This window comes from Pygoscelis adeliae, unplaced genomic scaffold, assembly GCF_000699105.1.
Source record: "Pygoscelis adeliae isolate BGI_AS28 unplaced genomic scaffold, ASM69910v1 Scaffold342, whole genome shotgun sequence".
NCBI classification, from domain to species: Eukaryota; Metazoa; Chordata; class Aves; order Sphenisciformes; family Spheniscidae; genus Pygoscelis; species Pygoscelis adeliae.
This window is the reverse complement of record NW_008824437.1, coordinates 276,489-301,621: the sequence shown is the minus strand read 5'-3', so window position 1 is coordinate 301,621 and position 25,133 is coordinate 276,489. Positions and strand designations below refer to the sequence as shown.

General features: G+C 39.8%; 1 protein-coding gene across 1 annotated transcript in view; it reads right to left on the bottom strand.

The window, feature by feature from the left end:
• Window positions 1-25,133, bottom strand: part of LOC103914317 (trafficking protein particle complex subunit 9-like) — a gene marked incomplete at its 5' end in the record, with an annotated part of 462,978 nt that overhangs the window by 163,739 nt on the left and 274,106 nt on the right. The window lies entirely within an intron of this gene.

The window sequence follows — 25,133 nt, the reverse complement described above, 5'->3', positions numbered from 1 at the left end:
AAATATTAGAAAGTCAGGAAATTCAGACTTACAGTTTACCTTAAAGGAAATGGAAACATCAAAAGTACAGACAGGGAGAAATGAAGTGAGTGGAAAATTCTGACGTTTGTCCAATGCATCGGGCACAGTCACGAGCTGCACAGATTAATCTTCTCCAGCTTCAAGACAATTTACAAACAGCACATGTAGTGCTTTGAACACATTATGGCTATGAATGGCTATGAAAATGCTTTGCTCTCTAAGTTTTATGACAGAAGGGAGTGTTTTTTACATTACCCTTCTTCCTTATAAGCTGAGTTTTCATTTGCAACGGTATAAGGATTTGAGGATTCCTCATGGAAACCTTATCAGAAATACAGTTTCTTTATCTCTTCAAAAACGACTGCTGCAATGTTCCATCTGAAAGGTTTGCTGTAATCCTTCATCCTGGATTTAGCTTATTCAGATTCTAAATATAAAATAATCTGGAAATGTTAACAATTGCTTCTTCTTAGTATCTGTCCAGTGGTTGCAAGTTCATCACAATTTTTCATTTTGGTCAAGTCAGTTCAGACTGCACTCTCCTGATAGCACAAAATTAAAATCTCAAGTGCTGCCTCCTACTTCGAGCACAGCAAAACTAGAAGCACAGACAAGCAGAATGATTACAGATTGCAGAGGGCTTTTGCAAGAGGTATTTCACTTTGTTACCTATTGCTGGAGAAAAATTGATTTCTCTAGCCACAACCTGTGGCTAGCAATCTCAAGTGCTGCCTCCTACTTCGAGCACAGCAAAACTAGAAGCACAGACAAGCAGAATGATTACAGATTGCAGAGGGCTTTTGCAAGAGGTATTTCACTTTGTTACCTATTGCTGGAGAAAAATTGATTTCTCTAGCCACAACCTGTGGCTAGGGGGGGGGGGGACGGGGAGGAGCAAGCAGCACCAACCAGTGGACAGGATTCAGCTTTCAAAGTCTACTTCTTCCAAGTCAACAGGACACTGACAACTTGCTACAGGTAAAAGTGACAAGTTTTCCTCCTTTTCAGGGTAAGTGCAAATAAGTGCGATCCACCAACAGCCAAGGAAAGTTCACCTAATACAAAATAATATTTTCCAGTAATCCTGGAGCATGTTACCCTGACAAAAACCAGCTGCTTTCTCATAAGTATAACTCAGCTGCCAGACAGCCACAAAGTCTTTGAAAATACTGCTCCTTGAAAATAACTGCTTCAATAATCAATCCTCAATACAGTCCATACACAACTTTGCTGCATCTCCTCTTGGAGCCATCACACTCTGCTCTCAGGGGGTCAAGCCCAGATGACTTTCTTCCCCATCCTTCCCATTACAGCTGATGACTCTGGAGTTGTATGTGGATCTGTATAAACCTTCTTATGTTATGGCAGACTCTAAAACCGACAACCAACTGCCGTCATCCAGGTCTTATTGTACGGATGAAAAACTTTTTCTTGGAAGATGCAGTCTGGCTGGTTACACATAGTGAGAAAAACTGGGCTAGAAAGCAAAATCAGGTCAACAGAAAGTAGAGTTCTGTGTGAAAAAAAGTTGAATATGCTTCGTGGTAACATACTAGCCATTGGTTACTGCATACAAAACCACCATGACTTTCTAATGAGGCAGGAACCAAGGAAGCTTTTGCAAGGAAGAGTTTTGGATTTATTTTCTCAGGTTTTTTGTAGATTAGGACTTGACTTGCATCTTCAAATACCTGGTTCTTTCTCAGCTGGATCAATTCCTTGCTAGTGCTCCAATCTTGGCAGTAGAGACATTTGGTGTTTATTACTTTGTGCCCGCTACACACTGTATGGCCTTCCAAGAGCTGAAATGCTGAAATTCAAATGATGCAGCTCACCTCATACAGGCTGCCATTAAACTCAGCAATCAGTGGTTAGCAGAGAACAGATAATCCAATAACCCTTCAAAAGGGTCAGAGATTGGTATTTGGAAGGATGGAGATCAAGGTATAGGAACCTCTGAGGAGACTTTTAACACCCTGCAAGACAAGCGACATCTGACCTGATCTACTGTTGGACACAGAACCTCTCTGAATGGGAGATGGGACTAGCTGACCATCATAGGTCAACCAAAATGTCTAAAACTCTATGGAAGCTTAGGTTATATTATATGAACATACAAACATTTTCACAAATATCCAAAACCAATATAAAATAAAAATATCCACAGAAAATACTTCTTCCAGCCTTACACAAAAGGCTGCTCTAAACAGACAAACATGTCATATGAAAGGTCAGGAGGACAACGCAATCGGTAAAACCGCAGAGGATATTAACCAGGCAGGTCCTCTGGCTCTACCATTACTGTTCCCAAAAATACTCCTTTTTTCCTACGCCCATGCCTAAATCTTATCTGAAGGCTTGATTTAAATTCATCCTTCTGGTCAGCCACATTTAAACCTGTGTTACAGATTGAGCTAACTGTGATGTCTCCATCCCTCTACAGTATATTTCTGAAAATGATTTTCTACTTATGACCCTCCTGTTAGCATATTCCCAAAGGAAAAGAAAAAAAAAAAACAAACCAAACCCACAAACTTGCTACTCTAAATAATGTGCAAGCACACAAAACAAAAATCAATATCTAATAGTGTCATGGTTCCATTATAGTTGACATATGATTTTAAACAAACTATTATTATGACATAATTCTAAGAACATTTGTGCCTTTAACAATCTCTGTTCCCAACAAGGTTGCACAGCTTTTTCCTTCCTCAGTTCTTTCATGTAACCTAAATAAGACAGAAAACCAATATAACTGCTCAATGAAATTACAGGGTAAATTCCATTAATTCCCCCAAAAGCAAGACACAGATGAGCATATGAGAGGTCTGAACTATTAATGTGCTTACTGGGGCAAGCAGAGATGGGCAGAGATTGCAAAGATGCTTGTTAAAATTCTTTTCTTGAGCTAAAATCTAGTAGTCGCCAATGAACCAAGTCACAAGAATGCTGAAAACTTTTCCCCTAGTCCCACTAATTATCTCCATTCTACAAATAAACTGCTTTCATTTGTGCTTTGCTTTTGATGTATGGAAGAAGTGGAAATTGAAGAAGCCAGAGATGGTAGGAACTATGGCAAACCGAGGTGACATTTATTCCGCTATGAATAATATGCAATGATGAACAGAGACAATGAGCACCAAAGTATTGTATTTCTGTCAAGAACTGTATTTCCAGCTTCTGGTCATATTTACAGGATGCAATCTTAAAAAGAATTTGGGGTCATTATTGTAAAGAGTGGGAGAAAAACCACATACAGTGTATTTTAGACTTAATTCCTAGCAATAAGATTACCATTTAACTAAAACCAACCTACCAGAATAAATCTTCAGCTACTGGAACAAGATGTTGTCTGATGCAAACACTCTGAGGATGAAGCAAATTTATAAATGAGCTTCAAAACCTTTGAAGCTCTATGGAACCAAAAGCAAAACAGAAACACAAAAGCTGAGGGATGAGGCACACAAACTCAAGTGAGGTGCAAGCAAATAAGGTTTGGTATAGGATTTGCCTGGAGTCACAGTCAGGTCTACAAGCATTTAGGAAAGGGAAAGAACCCTTTTACTCCCCATTTAATCAAAATAGTCCTGATGAGGAACCTACGTGAACTTAAACGTGAGCCAAACAGAGCTACGATATATGTTAGAGGCCACATAAGAGAAAGAAAGGTGGCGATTAGCTGAAAAGCTGACAAATGAGACTGGGGATGACAGCAAGACAGAGGATGTAAGGCTTGATTTGAAAAGTGAGAGCTGCACAGACCTTTGAAAGTGAAGCCAAAGCTCTTGCTATCTAATCGGGTGATGAACTAGGATCCATGTGTGAAGTGTTTGATATGGTCAAATACATGAGGGAGGAAATTCACTTTAGTGATTACAGTTCCTATGATATCAGAAGGGGACAAAGTGTGTCAAGGGGGCCAATAAATAGCATTTATGAGCAGCTGAGGGACCCTACCCTGAATCTCTCCAACAACATGAATTCGCTAACGTGTTTGGCACCCTGTATCCTGCACTATCCACAATGCCTGGGCAATACACTGAATTCAGCTCATTGCAATGAGCCAACACTGAATAAATGTATCTGAGATATATTTCTGTATCTGAGTAAACATATCTGAGAACGGTCAAGATCTTTGGTACCTTGTTGTAGTAGAGTCACAGCCCTTCAGAATGAGGAATGAAAGCTCTTTAACAGCCCATGAGTGAAATAATACACAACAGTAACTTTACACAAACACAAAGGCCAAAAGCAAAATGCATGTGAGGAACAAGTTAATGTTACTCCCCTTGAACTGGATTTGGGGGATGCTGTCACTGCTGCATGGAAGAAGCGTGTCCTGTACTGCTCATGTTCATGAAGACAGTAATTCAGACTGCCCAGCTACTGCACCCGCAGCTTCTGTCATCAATATACAATAACATCAAATTCTTAAATAAGGAACCCTGAATACATTTTCTCTCTTTTCTGTAAGAGTTACATGAGTTAAAAAGAGATACAGCAAATAAAGTACAATAAAACCATGCCCACGGAATATTAAAATAACTGCTTTCAACAGATTATTTATTTGGATGGCGAGCAGGATGAACCCCCCATAATCCAAGAGGAAGCAGTTAACGACCTGCTACGCCACCTGGATGCTCACAAGTCTATGGGGCCGGATGGGATCCACCCGAGAGTGCTGAGAGAGCTGGCGGAGGAGCTAGCCAAGCCGCTCTCCATCATCTATCAGCAGGCCTGGTTAACAGGGGAGGTCCCGGACGACTGGAGGCTGGCCAATGTGACGCCCATCTACAAGAAGGGCCAGAAGGAGGATCCGGGGAACTACAGGCCTGTCAGGCTGACCTCGGTGCCGGGGAAGATTATGGCGCGGTTCATCTTGAGGGCGCTCACAAGGCAGGTGCGGGACAACAAGTCTTATGAGGAGCGGCTGAGGGAACTGGGGTTGTTTAGTCTGGAGAAAAGGAGGCTGACGGGAGACCTCATCGCACTCTACAACTACCTGAAAGGAGGTTGTAGCGAGGTGGGTGTTGGTCTCTTCTCCCAAGTAACTGGTGATAGGACCAGAGGAAATGGCCTCAAGTTGCGTCAGGGGAGGGTTAGATTGGATGTGAGGAAAAATGTCTTTACTGAAAGAGGGGTTAAACATTGGACCAGGCTGCCCAGGGAAGTGGTTGAGTCACCATCCCTGGAGGTACTTAACGGACATGTAGACGTGGCGCCTAGGGACATGGTTTAGTGGTGGACTTCGTAGTGTTAGGTTTAAGTTGGACTTGATGATCTTAAGGGTCTTTTCCAACCTAAATGATTCTATGATTCTATGATTCTAAGATGAACATTGGTATTACCTTCCAGATGAGTTCCTTAGAGCCAGGTAGTTTAAAGAATGTTGTGGGTCATGATGACAATTTTGCTTGCAAATGCATACGGCCAGTCTTCCAAAAATCATGCAACTAGTGTGGTTATCCACTTCCTATAACAAATCACTCCACTTCAAATCATTCAACAACTTTCTCCAATCTTCTCTTTATCTCTTCTGCTAATAATAAGAAATTCTCTGCATAGTTCACAAGTAGTTCGGCCACAAAAATATCCACTTAAATAATCAGCAGTGAGATCTCTCCAGTGGTACACATGTATTATTCATTACCACGTAAACTCAACAGCATGCTTAACATGCCAGGGCCTTCTCTAACTTCCCACAAAAAGGCTGACAGAGAACTTTTTTCCCATTTTTAAGCACACACAAATTAAGTTTAGTCCATATGCTAAAGCTTTCCTGCTTCCTCTTCCCCCAGCCCCTAAGCACAACAAATCACAGGAAAATCCATCAGATAAAAGTTTGACTAAATGAGTTCTCAATTCATCACTGGACCATAGTTTCAATCTGTTGTTAGAAATGGATAAACCTGACTGTGTTTGCACTCTTCCCTTTCCAGGGAAGAATAAAAGACAAAGCAACTAAAATAAAATTTTGACCTGTCCTCTGCACAGGAATTAAAAATCTATCATATACGATAGCAAAACCCCTCATTTTGCTTCAAGAAGCAGAAATTTAAAATGGACAAAATCCTTATACAAGTTTTTAGAACATGAGTGCCACGACAGAGGAAGGGGAAGGAGAGAGAAACAGGTGAGAAACTTCAGCCTGTTATTCGGGGCAATCAGATGAACACAGACATCTTTTTCAAGGGCATGTCTTTGGGTGAAAATAAATGAGTACTAGTCACACTAGATCTCACTCACCTAGTAGTCACCAGATGCCTTTTCTTTGCTGAACTTCGGAGCTCTCAAATGTAGCTTCAACCACAATAATGAGAGCTGCCAACCCCAGAACAGCTCATTTCTACTTCCTGCCCATTCCTGCAATTGTTTCTTCTTAAGGTGAACCCATCGTATCAGCTACACTAAACCAGCCAAGCAGCCAACCAGAGTATCTTCCCTGAAGCACTGTAGTAACTGATCTCTATTATTGCAAGTTAAACCAGGCTGGGAAAGCAAGACTCTTTTTGAGAATGAAAGACAGCTATTTTTTTTCCTTCTTTCCTTATTTTCATCATGTCTTTGTCCTCCCCAGCTAGCAGCATGTGAGTGCTTGTCTTTCTTTAGCTCAATGCCCTTGCAATTCAAGTATGCCATGTTATTTTCCCAGGGATAATATGCTTTCTCCTTAGCCACTAAGAGATGAAGGATTCTGGGTTGCCCAGGAAAAAAATCTTTTCTTTCCCATCCCTTTTCATCACTGTCCAGTAGCTCAAAGAAAGGCCAAAACAATATTTTCAAATAACTTGCACATGCTGACAATCTGTCATATCCCAGTGTGGCTGAGCTGTACACAAGTGTGCGAGGAATGGCCCTGCACCTCCAGATTGCATTTAATGTTCTTGCTACACCAGTCAATAAGCAAATCACTCACAATCACATACTAAAATTATATCAGAAAAACACATTAATTTGATTCAACAGCAGTTGAAACAACTGAACGGGGGGCAAGGTACCAGCTGTGTGCAGCCCATGAGAAGAAGCATGAAGCTGCTTCTCAAAAGTGTAAGTTTAGATTCTACAGGCAGATGGCTTTATGTTTGGGTTTTTTTCTTATCAATTGTTTTGTATTCAAAATAGCAATTTGTGATTAGCCATCAATAATGCAGGATGCCTTTGAAATAAGTTATGCTTTCTATTCCACTATAAAAACTGACAAGAACAATTCTTTACATTTTTATGCTAAACTGAGTTATGGAAAAATTCTGCTAACCTAAAGCATATTGCACTGTGTCTAACTAAATCACTGATTCCAGCAAAGAAGCCCTTCAATGACAGCTCAAAGTCATATGGCCAATCAGGCAAGAAAAATAAAATATCTTTAAAAATCAGAGCCTAGATTTATGGTCCTTCAATGACCATTTAATACCAACAGGTATTAAGAAAATACTCTGATTTGCTGTTAAAACTAGTTCTAGTTTATAAAGATCTCTTGTTTATGTCCTTCCAGTATTAGACACACGGGTTGGAGCATCTTTTTACCACATATGACAGTGCAGGTCAGACCCCAAAGAAACACATTGTGAAGATCACATCAGTAGCAAAAATAACTGGGTCTATAACACACCTTGAGAACTGCCAAAAATGTATGATTTTTATGAAGAAACACAATCTTTTTAAGCATGACTTTTGATGTCGCACAGCACTGCCCCATATGTCCAACCAAATGCCATTTTTAAACCCTGAGGATATATTTAGCTCAACATACATCATCCTACTGTCGTCATTTCATTGAACAAAGCAAAACACAGGATCATGCTAATGATGCATCCTCAGCTTGTGTCAAGAGCACAGCAGTGAAAGGACTGCAATAGCAATGAAGTTTAAAATGTAGTCAAATAAGCTAAAGAAATAAGCAGAAGATGGCATGATAGATATCAATGGATTTGAAATATGAAGTCAAGAATAAAGAATGGAAATATAAAATATGCTGACATACAAACTATATCTGTTCCTGATTAATCTCTGCTCCTCTGCCATTCACATAAGGCACCATCTGATCTTTCAAGTTTCTGCATGCATGATGAGCTCTTGGCTACAGCCTGGGCTGGTGCAGCCAAATCTTTGCAATTCCACCTGGGCAGGACAGAATGCAAGTTATCACTTCCGACTGGCACAATTTCCTATGCCCAGAGTGACCCTGCATGACAACTGTATGCCTCATTACACCAGCCAAGAAATTAATGTACATCACCAGCCCAGGACAGCTTATTGCCATCTCAGTAGAAGCTTGAATTCAATTACCGAAATTCAGAACAACTGATGAGGTTTTTGGAGTTTGTTTTTTTAAGGGCAACATTTAGCAACGAATAAAATTTAACTGTTTTGGCTAACAACTGCAGATACATTTTGTTATTCTGTACTTGATGTCCATCACAACAAACCATTTGTTCATCTCACCTTCCTGCTAATAAACTATCTTTCTGATGCTGTGCTCTGTGAAGCATGATCAATCATCCTGTACTGGTTTGTAAAGGATGAAGCCCCCTTTCCCCAATGAACGAGCGCGCAATTCTTTTCCTAGCACAAAGGAGCATCAAGAAGCAAAGCCAACTGATTCAGCCTGCACTGAAGGATAGCACCAAGTAAGACAGTTCTTGACATGTACCCACATATCATTGAAACTACTCTGTTGTGGGTTTTTACCCAATTTTTAAAGTAGGCCATAGAATATGGGTTTTACGCAATTTTTAAGTAGGGTATAGAAGGTACTTAAAGACACACTTCAGAGAGATACTTCACACTATCTGATACTAGTGATCAAGCTTAAGGGAATACTTCTGTCCAGCACTTATCCACAACAATAACTGGTCTTTATGTTGAACAATATAAGCAAAGACATCATCTAATAAAACAACAACAGCACAATGAACTGGTTTTTAAAATGGGAGTTTGAGTAGAAAGTATAGCACAGCCACAGGCTTGCTCACTCTGCTTGTGGGCAGGGTGAAATAGCCCTTGATGGACTTCAGGGACCCACACCAGACGGCCACAATTTCCCAGACCGGTTTGTTCAGAGCTTGCTTTGAGACATAAAATAACTTGCCAAAGCAATGTTAAAAAACACCAGAGCGAACAGCAGAACTGCTGAAGCCTGGTTCCCCAGGGACATGTGTGCATTGCTTCTGCGCTCCTCTCCATCATAAGGTCACCTTCACTAAGCAAAAGCAATTAAGCACTGGCGTTAATTTGGACCTATAAATTAGCTGCTGCCAAACATGACACAAAACAGGCAAATTCTCCAGCCTCTTCCCAAGTTCGCTAATATTTGGAGTCTCTTTCTTCAGTTTCTTGTAAAACTGGTAGATCTTTAAACTACATTTGAGTACTCCTCCACTCTTTTAAATTTGGTTTATGTTGCCCAATAGGTTAAAAAAGTGGTAGGGGGTGACAGGGATAAGTGCAACCACAGAAACCCTCATTCCACAGGAAATCAGTCTAAAAATACAAATAAATGCAGCAAATACCAACTGAATTCATAGTACAGATGTGCAAAAATTGGATTTTGCTCTCAGCTGAGATAACTGCCCAAAGATCTGACATTAAATGAAATCCCTTCTCCCATAAATCATCTTAGTCAGAAAATATGTTCCTTTCAAAATATATTTGGAGAGGAAATGGTTAATTTTGGTTTATTCCTTGAATGTCCCAATTAAGATATTTCTACTAAATAAGCAAAGTATTTTCTGCATTGATTTTGGGGATTATCATTACCATTAGCTTCATGCACAGTTCATCCAGTTCTTCAAATCTAACATTATCAAGGTTAGATTAAAAAAACATCCATACGTAGACTTTTTTGCATTTTTACTGTATTAACTAAGGGAAAACGGTTCTCTCATTTCTCTCCATGACAGGCATTTTATTTCCCTTGTGCGTTTTCAGAATACATATGCTGTGCCTTTGTTTTCTTCTAAAGCTAATTAAAGCTTTAGTTTCATTTACAAAAAAAAAAAAAAAAAGAGAGGCTATTTTCATAGAATTATCTATTTAAAACCTACCACATCCAAATCAAGCACTTTCCAACATAGCAAGGGGCACATCGTGCATGCAAGCTCATTTTTGGAGACCGTCTCTGCCCAAAGGACAAGCCAAGCCACTCGCCCGCCTCTGGGCAAATCTGTTCTCATCACCAAGAAAGTGCTGGTCCATAACAGCTTTTCTAGTATGAACTCACCAATTACTTCTCTTCTTCCCAAAAACTTTGCTTACATTTTGCTATTACTAGACCAGGTAGCGAAGGTTACTCTATAGAGATTGTGCTGTGTCAGTCTGGGAGATTCAGCTTTTAGTTAGGTGGTTTTTAAGCACATCACGGTGCTTCACATAATTCAAGGAACTTAGCAATTTCATGGGAAAATAACATTTCTGCAGTGAAATATCCCCCTGTTGACTTTCCAAGCTGGTGGTTTGCCTTTGCGAATGCTACACCTGCATTTGATTTTTATGAAGATTTGGTAATGTGTCCAACTTTACCATAGTTTGCTCAAAGTTCATTAATTTGGAAACTTTTGACATGCATTGCAAATCATTGCTAAAGGCCAGGTTACCCACTTCCGTTCTGCTGTGCTCCCTGCTGCTGTACTTGAACAAAACCTCAATTTCTTCTTAGCGGCGCTTGTTTTGCACTGTCTGCTGGGCAGCAGTGCTTGTTGCAGTCTCCAGAGCTCCCACTCCTGCTTATTTTCTGCCTATTTGAAACACCACTGATACACCCAAGGGGACTTTGAACTCTGCTCTTCTTGTAAGCAAGAGAAGTAATACCCAAACTGCCAAAACAACTTCGTACAAATACAGAAAAAAGCCAGAGCATGGAGATAGATATAGTCCAGGCTTTCACCCATGGAGGGAGAAGACTGAGCATTCCTACGAGCACCCACGTACCAGCACACCAGATTCACCAGTTCAGATGAAAGTCTCCCATCTCAAATCACCACCTCTTATCATCTTGGCAATCTCCTCACAACGTAGCAAGGGAAGAAGAAGAAGAAAAGAAGACTTCAGGGGTGAAACATCTGAATTTCAATTGGAAGAAGATCCATAGAGCAAACAGGGGATGGCATCAGGGCAAAGAGTAGAAAAACTCTAATAGAAGGCAAGTGGGAATTAGAGGATAGTCTATTTAGAGATAGGCAATACTGTGTACCAGGTATACTGCCAGAAAAAAAAAACAGTGATAGCAGCACTTGTATTATTAGAATAATACTAATTATTTCTGCTACCAAACAGCACAGATCACGTGAGACTGAAAACTAAACTACACAATCTAGGCACAGGAATCGTCTTCTGGTCTTGACTGCCAGTTCCTTCAGATAACAAGGACGGAAAATTTCAGGACAGGAGAATAATTTCCAGGGAGTCAGACTGATGCCCGAGGCTTCAGATACAGAATATATTCATAGCAGGAAGGGTTGAAGGGCAGAGCTTGCTTGACAGCCTAAGGCATACAATTTTTTTACTGTAGTGCAAATGCTTAGATTTGCTACCCAGAATGCCTAGATTTGCTACCCAGAAAAACATTTTTTTATGAAGTGTGGCTTGACTTACTCTGAATCCAAATATGTTTTCTGTTGTTGCACTATAAAACTGAATACTAAGAATACAACAGCGCTGCAAGATAAGAGTGCAAGTACTGCATGTACTATTTACCTCGTGTATATGCATTGTCTATGCGTGTCACATAGCATCAAGATGACATATACTTTTCCACCTCATTCTGGGAAGTATTAAATATTTAAAGCATGGTCGACCCTTCTGTCCCAACTACAGCAAAGTGAGGTTTCCCATGAGATGGACTTTCTCCTCCTCTTATCAGTTCTTTCGTGATCCCTTCGCTGAAGAAGCTTCCAAGTCATTAATGGTATCCTTTCTAAAGCACTGACTCCTGTTTGGAGAAACGCTGGGATGCATGTAGCATTTTACAAACAGATGACACCACTGCTTTGAGAGTAAAGTGCTGAGATGAAACACTTCACCTATGTTTAGAAAATAAATACTCTCCTTATCTAATCACAGTAATTCAGAGTACGCATGCCACAGTAGCATGAAACATATTAGACCATTAATACCTATTTTTAACTATGACAACATGTTTAGGTTTTTTGCTTTCTGTATTGCATAACCACCTTGGTTCCATTAAAAGTTATCACAGAGGTAGATTTTCCGAGGTTAGCTTCTCCACAGTGCAAATAAATCACTCAGATGAGCAGCCAGGCTTGGCAAGAACATAACACTGTACCTACATGTACCGTTCTTCTTGTTTCATTCTATATATACCTACTAATACTATCTAAAATCAGACTTTGCTAACTTCCAGGTCTTGTTCCATGCCTCTCTTGCAGATCCAGAGAGGTACAAGCACTTCAGAAATGCTTTTTTTTTTTTTAACTTTTTTAAACTTTTTTCCAATACAAAATATTCAATTTGACCTCTTGGCCCCATAGGCGTAAATGCCATCAGATAAGTACTCTTCTTTACCACCTTCTCAGGCTATTGACAAAGCAATTAATGCCAGAATTCTTACATTTTATAAGGACTTTTACTGGAACAGGTTCTGAAGCACTTTAAACACTACAAACTGCATAAACTATAAAACAAGTTCTGCCTTTCCCTTCATACTTACAAAGTTCTGCCTCTAAACAAAGAGCCAGGGCATAAGCCATGGTGACATGCTGAATTTCAAGGCTTGGATGCAACGTGTAGAGGACAGCTAGATGCCTATGCAGAAAAGAAACCATCATTTTCTCTTGGGAGTTTCCTTGTGTCCACAGGGGAGTTAAAGCAAAGCCTGCTTACTTCTTTCAGTCGTTGGTATAAAATGGTGATTGTGAAACCAAAGAAGAGGTTCCCAGATGAATTTTGAAGAGAAAGTCCCACTCCTCTGGACATTTAAAGAGCTTTTAACTGACTTGTTTTGGGTTCCTGACTCTAATGTGCAAGAAAATCCCAAGCTTTTCAATAAAATTCAAAGGAGAAAAAAAAAAAAGGCTTTGGTGTTATGTTTAAGCATCCAGATAAATTGCCTGATATTCTGAAGCCTTGAGCATCCAGGAAGTCCCAAAATATTGTTTGGCACTGTATCAGTCATAATTTCTACATGAATTCAGGAAAAGAACTGCATGGGGGTTGCAGTTTTTCTTGGGTTTTGTCTTTTTTTTTTTAAATCCTCGGGCAACTTCACTGTACAAAATATTTTTACCAATCGTAGTTTAGCATTGTAATATTGGTAACATTGATTTACGTGAAGCTATTAATAAACCTAAAAAACCTAATGCCACCAGTGGAGTCCTTGTGACTAACGCACTATTGTCATCTTTCTGAAATTTAAAGTTGGTTTGGGACTGCCTTCCGAACTTGAAAATCATTCAGGCAAAAACCAAGTAACACAATAAGATCAATATTCAAACTTAAAAAAAAAAAACAAACACCAAACCAGCAATAAAATGTTAAACAACAAAAAAACGCCATTAAACAGTCTGTAGAAATGGAGGCTCCAGGGAATGTTGCCATCTACAAATTGCTTTATTTAAGATTAGGTGACACACAAAAACGATTGAAAACTTTCCAGGAGAAAAAAAAAATTAAATGGATTTAACTATTCATGCAAACACTGCCTTTTCAAAAACACCAGCTTGTGTAGAAGTATACATGAGCAATATGGCAATTTTACAGTTGGACTTGATGATCTTAAGCATCTTTTCCAACCTAAATGATTCTATGATTCCATGATTGGTACTGTACAGCTATGGTGCTTCTCCTTAGCTCCCAAAGATACAGGACCAAAACAGTCCTCCAGCATCACAGCTTATGGGAATGATGCTGAAGCTTAACGAAGACAGAGATACAACTCTTACACTAGGTTGTAGCTCTATGTTATTTTCCTATTAGCAAAGATAACAAACCCAGACAGAGAGATGAAAGAAGCTGTTTCATACAGGCAGAAGTTCTGGAAGGATATCAAACCTCTTCTGGTTTGGCACCCTGGGTCACTAGGCTGGTCCCTCTTACCTTGCCAAAGTAAAAACAAATGAACAAAATGCCAAAAAAAGTTTTGAAAAGTTAAAACTCTCCCTTCCTAGTCAGTAGAGAGTTAGGATATGGTTCCCACTAAAGCAGATGCTTAGATGAGCAGCACCCTCAAACCCAATAAACAGATGCCCAGTGGCCATACTGAGAGCTTGCATAACCTCAGGTGTAGAAACCTATACTGAAGCTATCTATAGTTTGGGAATATGAATTTTCTTGCTGTTTTCTTGCAGATTCAAGTCTTATGTCACTCTCACATAACAAAAACCTCTGTTCTCCCTCTTCCACATGCCCTTTCAGATTGCTCTCCCTCCCGTTTCCCCACGCTGAAACCCTGCAGGAGCTCCCTCGGTTCCTTTCTAGCCTCCCTAAGCAGCGGTTGAGGAAGGAGGAATGTGCTGAAACCGGTTCTGAGTAACAATCTTCCTCATCAGCCAAGTAAACTGGCTAAATAGAACAGATAACATCTTTTTTCTTTTTTCTTTTTTTTTTCCCCCCAAGAAAGTGGGCTAGAAACCAAGACAACACACCGAAGATTTTCTCCAAAGTCTACAGCAGTTCTGCACTGGCATTAGCAGCAGAGCTCCACGTGTTTAATCTTCCACAGGTCTGAAACTAGAATGCAATTTGTAGGGTGACACAATTTTTTTATAAGACCAGCTACTATCTTTCTACAACACAAACTTACCTACTTCCTTCGTCTTCTGTGGTCCTCACAAAGCAACGGACAACTGCAAGCTGGCCACACTCTAGACACAATTGGTCCTAATTCTTAGATAATTATCTAAGTATAATGTTCAGTTAGACTAGCTGAAAGAAGAGGATAGCTAGCCCCAGCAAAGCCTACGGGTGTAGCAACAGGGCTAGTGGTTAGAGGTTAAGACAGCCCCTGCAAAGGAGAGAGAGGCAAGTGGATTAGGAAGCTCTCTACTGAGGTCTGGAATGGGCCATAAAACCACTATCTCAGAGAAACCTTTATTTCCATCAGCTGCTAGGAACTTTAGCACTCAGGTTCATCTTCTGGAGGTATTTTGCGGAACCCTCTTCGAAATCAGGAGTAAGGAAATGGTTTGTCACAATTACTCTCCCACTAATGAATGAGTGCTCCTGCCTGACCAACGGTTTGTGATGAAGTCCTGCTGTGCAACTCTCACCTTCCCTCTTCCCCCAACTTCCACAAGGCTTTATGCTCACTGGTAGAAACGCTTAATAGGGGATACACATTTAAAAGCCTCATTTCATGATTCTGCAGGTAGCATTGATGATCGTTGTTAAGAAGTATCAGCAAGCTGTATTCTGTTCTTAATTTTTGGCACTGATGTGAAGGTTCCATTTGGTGGAAGTGCCGGGGAGGTGTTTGAAAGGTGGGCGAGAGGGTAGTTTCCCTCTTCCAGCATATGCTGCAATTATTTAGTGATTTCAATATATATTCCAATGTAGGGTTGTATGGACTCACTAGCTATGGTCAAGGGGACCTTCCGTTTTGTGGTGTGCCACATTTCCGCGTGTGTTGCAGTGGCTCATTAAAAATGCAGCTGAGTTCCCTGGAGGAACATTGTTGGTAGGTGGAAGTCGTGTTCAGGTATGCAGGGCTTTGCAAAGCATGTTTTTTATGTCATCTACAGCGTTTATGGAACTGTTAGCTGTATAACATACCTATAGATACTTCTTTCTAACATTTAAGTATTCAATATGGTCTTAATAAGCTAACTACCAGTAAACAGCATAGCAGTTATATACTAGAAAAAAATGTTAACTTTTAAACATCTTTAGCCCCTCATCTGCTTTAGATGTTTTTGCTTCACTTTGTTTCTAAATGGGCAAAAATAAAACTTTTCTTTTTTTTCTGGATATACTAGTAGAAACTTTATTCTGTTTCCTTTTGTACTAAATACTGTAGATAAATAGCCTGAGAACAAATTAAAAAAAGAAATAATTCATCCTGTGATCCTGGCTTCTGCTGACACCAAACAACCTCTAAGAATATGCATTTCCTATTCACAGTTCTGTTAATTCCTGCAGCACTCATGTTATGTTCATTAACTTCCTTTTAACACTAGTGTAGATTATTTCCATGCAGTCGGGGGAAAAAAAGGTCCAAATGGAGCAGAAAACAGAGCAGGGACTACAAAAGTTTGTTAGTTTAACAACAAAGCTCCAGGACCAAAAACATTTTCAAGTAAATGCAACACGAAATCCTCCTACACTGCAGTGTAACAATCAATTTGTTTGCCTAGACAACTTCTAAAGTTCTTGTTAAGGGAAGAAAAAAGTAAGACAGACAACTCAGCAGTATCAGGAGATGGAAATTCTTAGCAAAAACTCCCTACAGCAAACTGCAGGCAAAAAAAAGAAAGCTTCCAATGAAAAGATCACGTATTAATTAAAAACAATAATTAGCATCCCCGTCCTTACTTCAACAACATTGACCCCTTTTGCATCAGTTTTCATGCAGGAGGTTATCAAAAAAAAGTACCAAAGTTTGGGTTTTTTGCAAGAACTGTACTCAAAGACTTTCTGGTAAAAACTGGAAAGCCGTAGGAACTTGGAATGCTCCAGTGGTACCTTACTTCACAAGCAATCCACTTAATCTCATCCCCAATGCATTAACTGCACGGTAAAACTATGAGTAAGACACTACTTCTATGCATACGCCTACAAATTCAGCCATCTTCACAGCAAGAATAAATGAGAACATATACACATTTGAGAGAGAGAGGGAGAGAGGAGTTTACAGACATACAGAAATATATTATAAATAAAGGCATGAAGAGTGAACACATCAGAGTGAACCTCTGATACTAGAACCTATGCCCCTGATTCCCTAAAATAAGGTTCACTGCAAAGATGTGTTTCATTATAAATGCTACAAGTTTAAAACAAATAGCGTCCCCGAAAAAGAAATCTTTAATGAAGGCAGATGCTCTGCAGATGCATCAGTGCCTGATCATTTTTCTCCCTTCTAATTAAAAGACCATTCTAACTTCTGGTTGAATTATTTCCCGTCCAAGTGCAGTCTGTTCCAGAAGGTTGCAATGCCATGACTTTGCACATGCATCCGAACAGGATATCACATCTGCGTAACGGTAACTTCACCTCAGATTCCAATTTACTCTATAATGTACTACATAGCAGAGATGCATTCAGCTGATTTCCATAATAACAACAGTAGCTGAAAAAAAGTACTTGTCTACTAAATTGAAATGTGACATCTATATCAAGGTAAACATCCAAGTCCTCTGAATACTTTATTGGCAGCCACACTATTTTAGCTCCAAAATAAATTTTCTCCAATAGCAGCTTTTATTTCATTTCAAATCCATCAGCTCTTCTAGCTTCTAATTCCCAGAGCTGCCCCTTCGAGTTTTTAATCTTATCTTCCTAGTGTGAAAGTGCCGTAGACCAGCACTTTTAAACACAATAATGCAACAGTTTTTGAAAGCTATATAAATTGTGTGAAAGACTATCCTATTAATTCCCTTTCTCATTACCAATTTTTCTCTTTTATTTACAGGGCTTGGGGATTTTAAAATTCAGTTACTCCAAGGGAAGGAAGAACTCCAATTTCACTGGGACCTCCCCTCTGGCTCTTGACATTTTCAGAAACCTGTTGGACAATAACATTCGGGTCAGCCCAGACATGGAAATTATGCTAAGCCTAAAACAGATCAATTCTAGTTTGTAGCTCTCAGATAATGACTTTGTGCTCAAGGCGCTTTACAGGTAAACTAGCAAAAAAAAAAAAAAAATCTATCTTCAGACTATCAGACTGGTAGTACTAAGAAAACCCTGGCTGGAAATCAGGCTGGTAAACTGATTAAAGAGCACCAGAGGGCAAAGAAGCAACTGGTTGCTTTATTCTACTTACAAAGACCAATCTCTTTCTGCCAGGTAGGAAAGAAATTATCCTGTGAGCTGGAAACAGACAACTTTCCTGTTTTAGGTGCAATCATCTACAAGTAACAGACAAAGCGGAACTGAAAGCAAATATTTATTAGTATACCATTGTTGAATTCAGCTAATTAACTGAGCACAAGCCTAATGTTTTATGGGAATTTTGTTTTTTAAAAATTAATTCTCAGAGGAGGAAAAGGATTAAGATGATGCCACATGCCATTAATGAGCCACTGCTGAAATATTTTATTTGTCTTCTGCTCTGAGTTAGGAGGACTGACCTAAGCTAACTGGAAGTTATGAATATTAAAAATAAACTAAAAACCTTGTCTCGAAGGCAGCAAGTTCTTGCTGATATTATAACCCTTTGCGTCACTCTGATCTGGGCCACAAAACTCCTCCAACCATCTGGATAAGAGTTTCCCTAGACCAGCCTCCTTTTCCCTCTAGTGGTGCAGTGGCAGCTGGAAACCCTCTAAGAAAAGAAGGTTTGCATCTCTCCAAGCCCCCTTAAAAGAGATGTCACACATAAAATCCCTGTCCTCGCCTACTCAAGATTTTGCTAGAATATATGATCTTACAAACACTAACGCCTGCAAGGGTGGTCAACTTACAATACCAAATGACCTCCACCAGCACAAAGTATGATGCCCACCCAACTTCTCAGATTCCCATTTGAGGCAGCGTCCCCATCTCACGCGTCTCCCTGATTTCAGACGTCGATGGCATTCAGTGCCTTTGTGACTACCTAGACACTTCTGAAATTTCACAGGCTCAAAAGTTTCTTGCCTGTGTCCCATGCAAAAATAAACCTTCAAAGATATGAGTACCCTTGGGCTGTGCTCAATTCCTTCTTGTCACACATTCTGGTTTGCTGAGAGAATTAATTGGCTTTGTGGAGCATAAAGGAACAGAACTGGCAATATGTACCTCAATTAGACTCTATTTTTAAAATAATTTTTAAACTTCATAAATTATGAGACTTTAAGGACTTTAACAAGTTTGCTTGATTCACTGCGATCAAACAAGATGAGAAACTCATTATATCGTACATGCAGCAGTTTAACAATATTAAAATATACCATAAGTCAATCTTTCTGTAAGCGACTTCGAAGCGCACAGTAAGCAGATCTAAAAAGCCCTGTAATTTCCAACTGGCAATCATCATTCTGGTAACACTGTAAGAGGCTTTCTTAATTCCACTGGTGTTTAAATTCATGAGCCAAAACACATCATAAGTTGTCTTTTATTGCTGTCAAGAACAACGATATAGATTCTCTTATTTAGCCTTTTGTGACTTATTGGGGTCCTCTGAGTGTCTGAGAAGAATTGTTTGCTTCACTGAACAGTAGATTGAGACTCTCCTATTTTTATGTTAGAAAGACACAGCACATAAAGTATAACCTTAAAGCCTGCAGTTAGAACCCACTGGCTCTTTATAACCAAACTTACATCAGTTCTTAATTATTAGACATTTTTAGCATGGCAATGATAGAAGGTGAATGCTCCAACTCAGAAAGAAGAGGCCACCTTCTGCCAGAAAACGGAGACTGCTTTGCCATGCTCTGCCAGTGCCTAAAGGGAATATAAATGGATTGAGGAGGAAACACATGATGCGTCACTGATAAAATAATCTGGCATCACAAAAGTACCAGTAGCTACGGCTCCACCAAAAGACCAATAACTGTGCAAACAGCAGCCTCTTTAGAAATCATTGTTTTCCCTCCAATATGTGGTGACAAACTCCGTGACAGCATTTACTTCATGCCACCAGCTTCACTAAATAAATCAGACTATCCTCATCCACCCACAAAGCCAACTCCAGAAGTCTATGGAAAATACTGATTTTTCTTGACTATGTTCAGGTCAAGATGCAATGCAACAAAATAGCTTAAGACAACTACTCCCTCTCCAGCTTGTAATTAGAGCCTTGAAACCGTGTTTCTATGTCCTGGTTTGGGATCTGTTGTCAAGTCACTTTGACGTTAGGCAAGCAAATTTCAACACTCGGGAGCTTGCTTTCTTGCTGTGAAACAAGCACAGTTAACTCATCGCAGAAGGCTCGTTGTTTGGCTTTGAGACTTTTTGATCTTCTAAGTTTTAAAAAGACTGAAAAAAATCCATTTCAGTTTGAGTTCGTTAGACAAAGCGCATCAGCAAGTAAAATCATTATATGTGAAAGATTATGCGTCTGAGGATCCACACTAGGAGTTGAGTCTCCCTGTATGTCAGGGGAGAGGAACAGGCTCTCCCAAGCGTGATTTGCAGAAACCACCCTGCACTGCCAGTGGAAGTAGCTTTTCTTGCATTGCCCCCCCTGGGAGGACCCACATATTTTCCTGAAAATGGATAAAGCTTTGAACAGCAAAGAGACACAGTTAAGAAAGTTAAATCAAGAAAACAAGAAATAGTGATTTTGAGTATTAGTTTTAGGCAAGATGCAGAACTATTTCCCTGCTACTGCAAGGACCAAAATCAGCCAGAAAATTTTAGATACATAAATGGTAGTGAGCTGTGAGCCCATAAAAGGTACTCCTGCTGTCCAAATGAAAAGAACAACAATGGCAGCCACTTCATCCCTCTGTGATCCACAAAATGTGGTTTGGCATAAAGGGATACAACAGATTACAAATAGAGTTTATAATGAAATTTAATACTCTCAGATCTAACATATATTCGATATTTAATACATAGCAGAGATATCAAAGCTCATTGTGACAGACCTTCCGTATAGCTTAGAACAGTCTTTATAGAATAGACACAGAACTTAATCATATTTTTTTTCTTGTTGGATTATTTGATCCTTCTTTGATTATTTTTTTATCATCAGCAGTGAGCACAGTACAAACACCACTCTTTTCTTCACTCCAAACTGCAGCTGATAGCTGAGGTAGGTGCACCACACAACAGCTACAAGGAGAACCCTTGATTCACACTCTACGCACACAAAAAGAACAAAAAAAAATTTCTTCAGGTTCTGAAAGATTTTAACATGAAAAGAGTTCACTGTTTTAAGAGGAGTAGAAGAAGAAAAAATTTGCTTGCCTCTTCAACAGAGTCTTATTTGGTCTTCTATTGCTCTGCAACTTTAGACAGTGACTTATGGGGAATTCCTGTCTGATTCCAAAATTTGGAGGAGAATCCTTTTCACTAAAATCATGCTCAGACCAGCCTCGACAACAGCATCAGCTGCTCCTGTCTCTCCAGACTGGGTGAAACAGGTCTCTCAAATGTTGTAGTAAGTCTTCCAAATTCAAACTGGCAGTCTGCATTAGGATCAAGCAAACATTAGCAGTCCGCATTATAAATTCAGCCTGTTCCACCCTTTCCTCATGTTGTCCATTTTAATTTTTTGGACAAGAACCTGAGTTTTGTGGCATTTCTATTATACCTTCTTTCTAGCTTAGGGGCTGAATATTTAAGGCATAGCAGCGTGCCTTTACGAAGTGTCAAGCATCCTTAACTATCTTGCACATAATAGATTCACAAATGCACATCAAGTCCTTGAAACATTTGGAGTTTAAGCCTCAGCTTTGAACCAAGGAGAGCTATCATCTTGCTTCCCATTTCTGAGAGTACAGCCCGTGACAGCAGTGTGCTGACTGTGCTTGCCTAACCCTGTGATTTCAAGGTGATTTACTTTTTTGGGGCACTGTACATCCACCTACTGAGAGTTAAACAAAACTTCCATCTTTCATTACTGTTCTGGTAATCACATACCTCTGGAAGGAACTATGGTTCATATGTACCAAAAATATCCAGCCTATCACATGGAAGTAAATGTTTTTTCCCCTCTCTTCCTTATGGAGAATAGAGGAATAAAGGGACAGTTCTTGAGTCCTAAAGTTGGTGCCAACTCTCTATATTTTTTTCAGTTTGAGGCTAATATTTTCCCAGCAGTACTCTACAGAGCAGCTGCATCCCAGATATTGTGAGCACCAGCTATGCAGAGTCTCCAGACTATTTTGAAGACAGAAATGCTATTCAAGAGCGAAATACCAAAAATGTAGGATTTTAAATCTTCAGATCTCATTTTGCTAGGTAGGAAACAAGATGCACATTCAGGTCGTTAAACTGTCTCTCTTCAGAATATATTTATAGGAGTTGTAGGAGCAAAGAGAGTTCCCGCAGAGGCAAGGAGCTTGACTCCTGTGGAAAAACACCTGCTCCTCCAGCCAGCAGAGCAAGCCGTTTACTTGAGCTCTTGTGAAACCACACGGTTAACACTGGGCTGCCACTGCCTCATTTCATACTTAAGGTCAACCCCACCATCCCAGAAGTGACAGCAGCACAATACATAGACATATATATACTAAAGCTAGCTTTAATCTTGTTACCAGTGCCCAGGCTGGGCGCAGCAGGGCTGCGCCATGGCTGATTCACCTCTGTCTTCCATGGCAGGATCGAAGCACAGCGTCGGCAAGAGCACGCACACAGGAGCTCCTCTTCGATTCCAAAGCAAAAGTGCTGTCTGAGTATGGCCTTTTGTACCATTAAAAAAGCTCTAAGTGACCAACCAGAGAGATTTTTTCCCAGCAGTGAGAAGACACAGTCTGATTACGCAACATTTCATCGTAAGCAAAGTGCTTTTTGGCTTCTCACCCGACAGATACTTCACACCCACATGCTGTGCAAACTCTTTATGTCCCAGTGCAAACAAGACCATTTCAATTTACAAAGGATGTAAGATTTAAAGTCTAGGGCTAACGATTTTTTTTTTTAAACATGGTACACGAGGCAGCTCTCAAAACTGTTCAGAACAGCAAATGGCTACCAGCAAAAAACAAGCAGAGACAGATAAAATAATACTGTGTCACTTAATGAAAGAGCAGCTCTGAAGTCTGTTCTCTTTGTGTTCTTTCACCGTAACTTGTTGTCTTGAGCGCTCTAAGCCCAGAACCTTGTTTTCATATCTATCAGGAAAAAACCTGCATAAAGCACTACTCATAATGTAACAATAATGTACTCAGCTTATTAAAACTGTTCTTTTATTTAGCTTTATGAAATTGCAGGAAAATCAAGAGATCTTAAATACAAACACAAGTTCCAATTTACTACACTGCAAGTAGGCGAAGTGCAGAAGGAAAAACAAGAACATGCTGAAACCTAAATTTTCTTTCAAACCATCAAGATTTGAAACCGATTACTTAAAAAAAAAAAAAAAGTTACTATTTGATAAAGTTTGAAATCAACAGTAGAAGCTATTGTAGAAAAGGCTGGTATAAAGCATGTCCTCATTATTTGCCTGCACAATGCAGTAGGAATTTGTGAATGCGCCCCGGCACACGGCGCTGGAGGGATTTTTATCACTATCCTTTCCCTTATGGCTTACTGTGTGTTATCGTACCTAGTGATGTTAAATGGATGTAAGACAGACATGTTCTCTGGTATATCTGGTGCAAAAGCACACGTAGAAAATGAGGAAAATGCGAATGTGCATGTGTTGAGGTCAGGTTCGTCCCACCAATGCAAAGTCTTAGCTAAAAAATAATAATAATAGTAGCCTTAAATACAACAGTCATCTTAAAATATTACATAGCTTGACAAAGACAACTAATGAAGAATCAGGGGGATCAGCATCACAGTGGGAAGCGATCCGTCTAACAGGCTGCTGGACCAGACTGCCTTCTGCGCTGGACTCACGGGGGTTGCAGGGAGAGCTCGGGCTCAGGGCTTGGAGGGGAGCTGGCATCGCTCCAGCAATCGCCTGCCGGGAGCTTGTACCTTCTCCAGGTGAGCTGGGCACTCCAGCACCCCCAAATGAGCTGGAGTCTCCCCCTGCAATTAAAAAAAAAAAAAAAAAGAAAACCCCGACAGCTTTTTGCAACTTTAAACCTGGTCCTGGTTGTGCTGAGGGAAATGTGAATAACTCTCTGACTTTTAGGAAAATTCAGTTTTCATCTAAGGAATAGGTTTACACGAACTACATAGCCAGGGCTCTTTGCAAGCAGAAGAGCTTACAACCTCCTCTCTTTTTTTTTTTTTTAAGAAATGTGAGATTCTATTTGCTCTCTGCTTTTGAAACAGAAAGGATTGCAAAGCCTCAAATCAACAAGAAGAGAAAGGGAAAACAATACTGAATGAAGCTGCATTTTATTGGCTGTACAAATACACACACCTACACACATATATTAACACAGTTTAATAGGTTGATCTCAGTTTAAAATAACTAGCCATTCTTTAGCTCAGAAGAACTGAACAAACTCTTAGAATACCGGAAGAATTAACTTCACAGGTAATTTTAAAAGTGAAAAAAAGAAACCACATTCAAGCACCTATCCCTAACATATTCACAGAGTCGGTAAACTCCACTCATTGATTCAAAAAGCCGTTTTGCTGGTGTATACACACGAGGAATTAAACTGATGTTACTTTTGCAAGATGCTCAAATCCAACTAGGACTCCAAGTCAAGACTGTCAGCTTTGCAAAGAAATACTTATAGGAAAAGAAGAATAATCTCCATTTTCTGAAAAGTAAACCCCAGTTTTTCTGATCCATAGGCAACAGGACTGTTCCTGCTCACAGGTACAGGCACTGACCCAGAAGACCTTGAGCTCTGCAAGGAGTCACAGATTCCTGTTCATGGCCATACACTTTGGTACTGGGAGCCTCCTCTCAACCCCCCATTCTTTCTGGAATCCTCTCACCGCTTTATCTTGGTTTTATAGTTTTGATATCAGTAGTTAATATAACTAAGATAACTAAAAATATAAACAAGTGTTAACATGTAAACACAACTAAGACCATTACATGCTTAGCAACCTTCTGTATTGTCATCTGTTACTCAAATGCAAGCTTCCAGAGATGTGGGGTTTTGCTCTCAGCAAGTCTTAAACCATTATTTGAAGGAACTTTTAAAATCCAGAGCCTTCGGAAAAATCTCTTGGATTGCTAAATTCCAACACGATCAGGCTTAGGAGTTCTTTGTTTTCCTGTACTTTCATTTATCCTTAGATACTTTCCTGTAACCTCAGCGTGTGGTTTCTGCAGAAAGGGTAAAAATAAAAACTTTCTATTGCTCCTACTCCAGTCTTCTGCAGAAACTGAAGCATAACTTTACCACCTTCAAATTAGATGTTAAATCTATAGTTTACTGCACATCCTGCTTCCACTGTTAATTAACAGCTCAAAATAAATGCAGCTCTGCTGG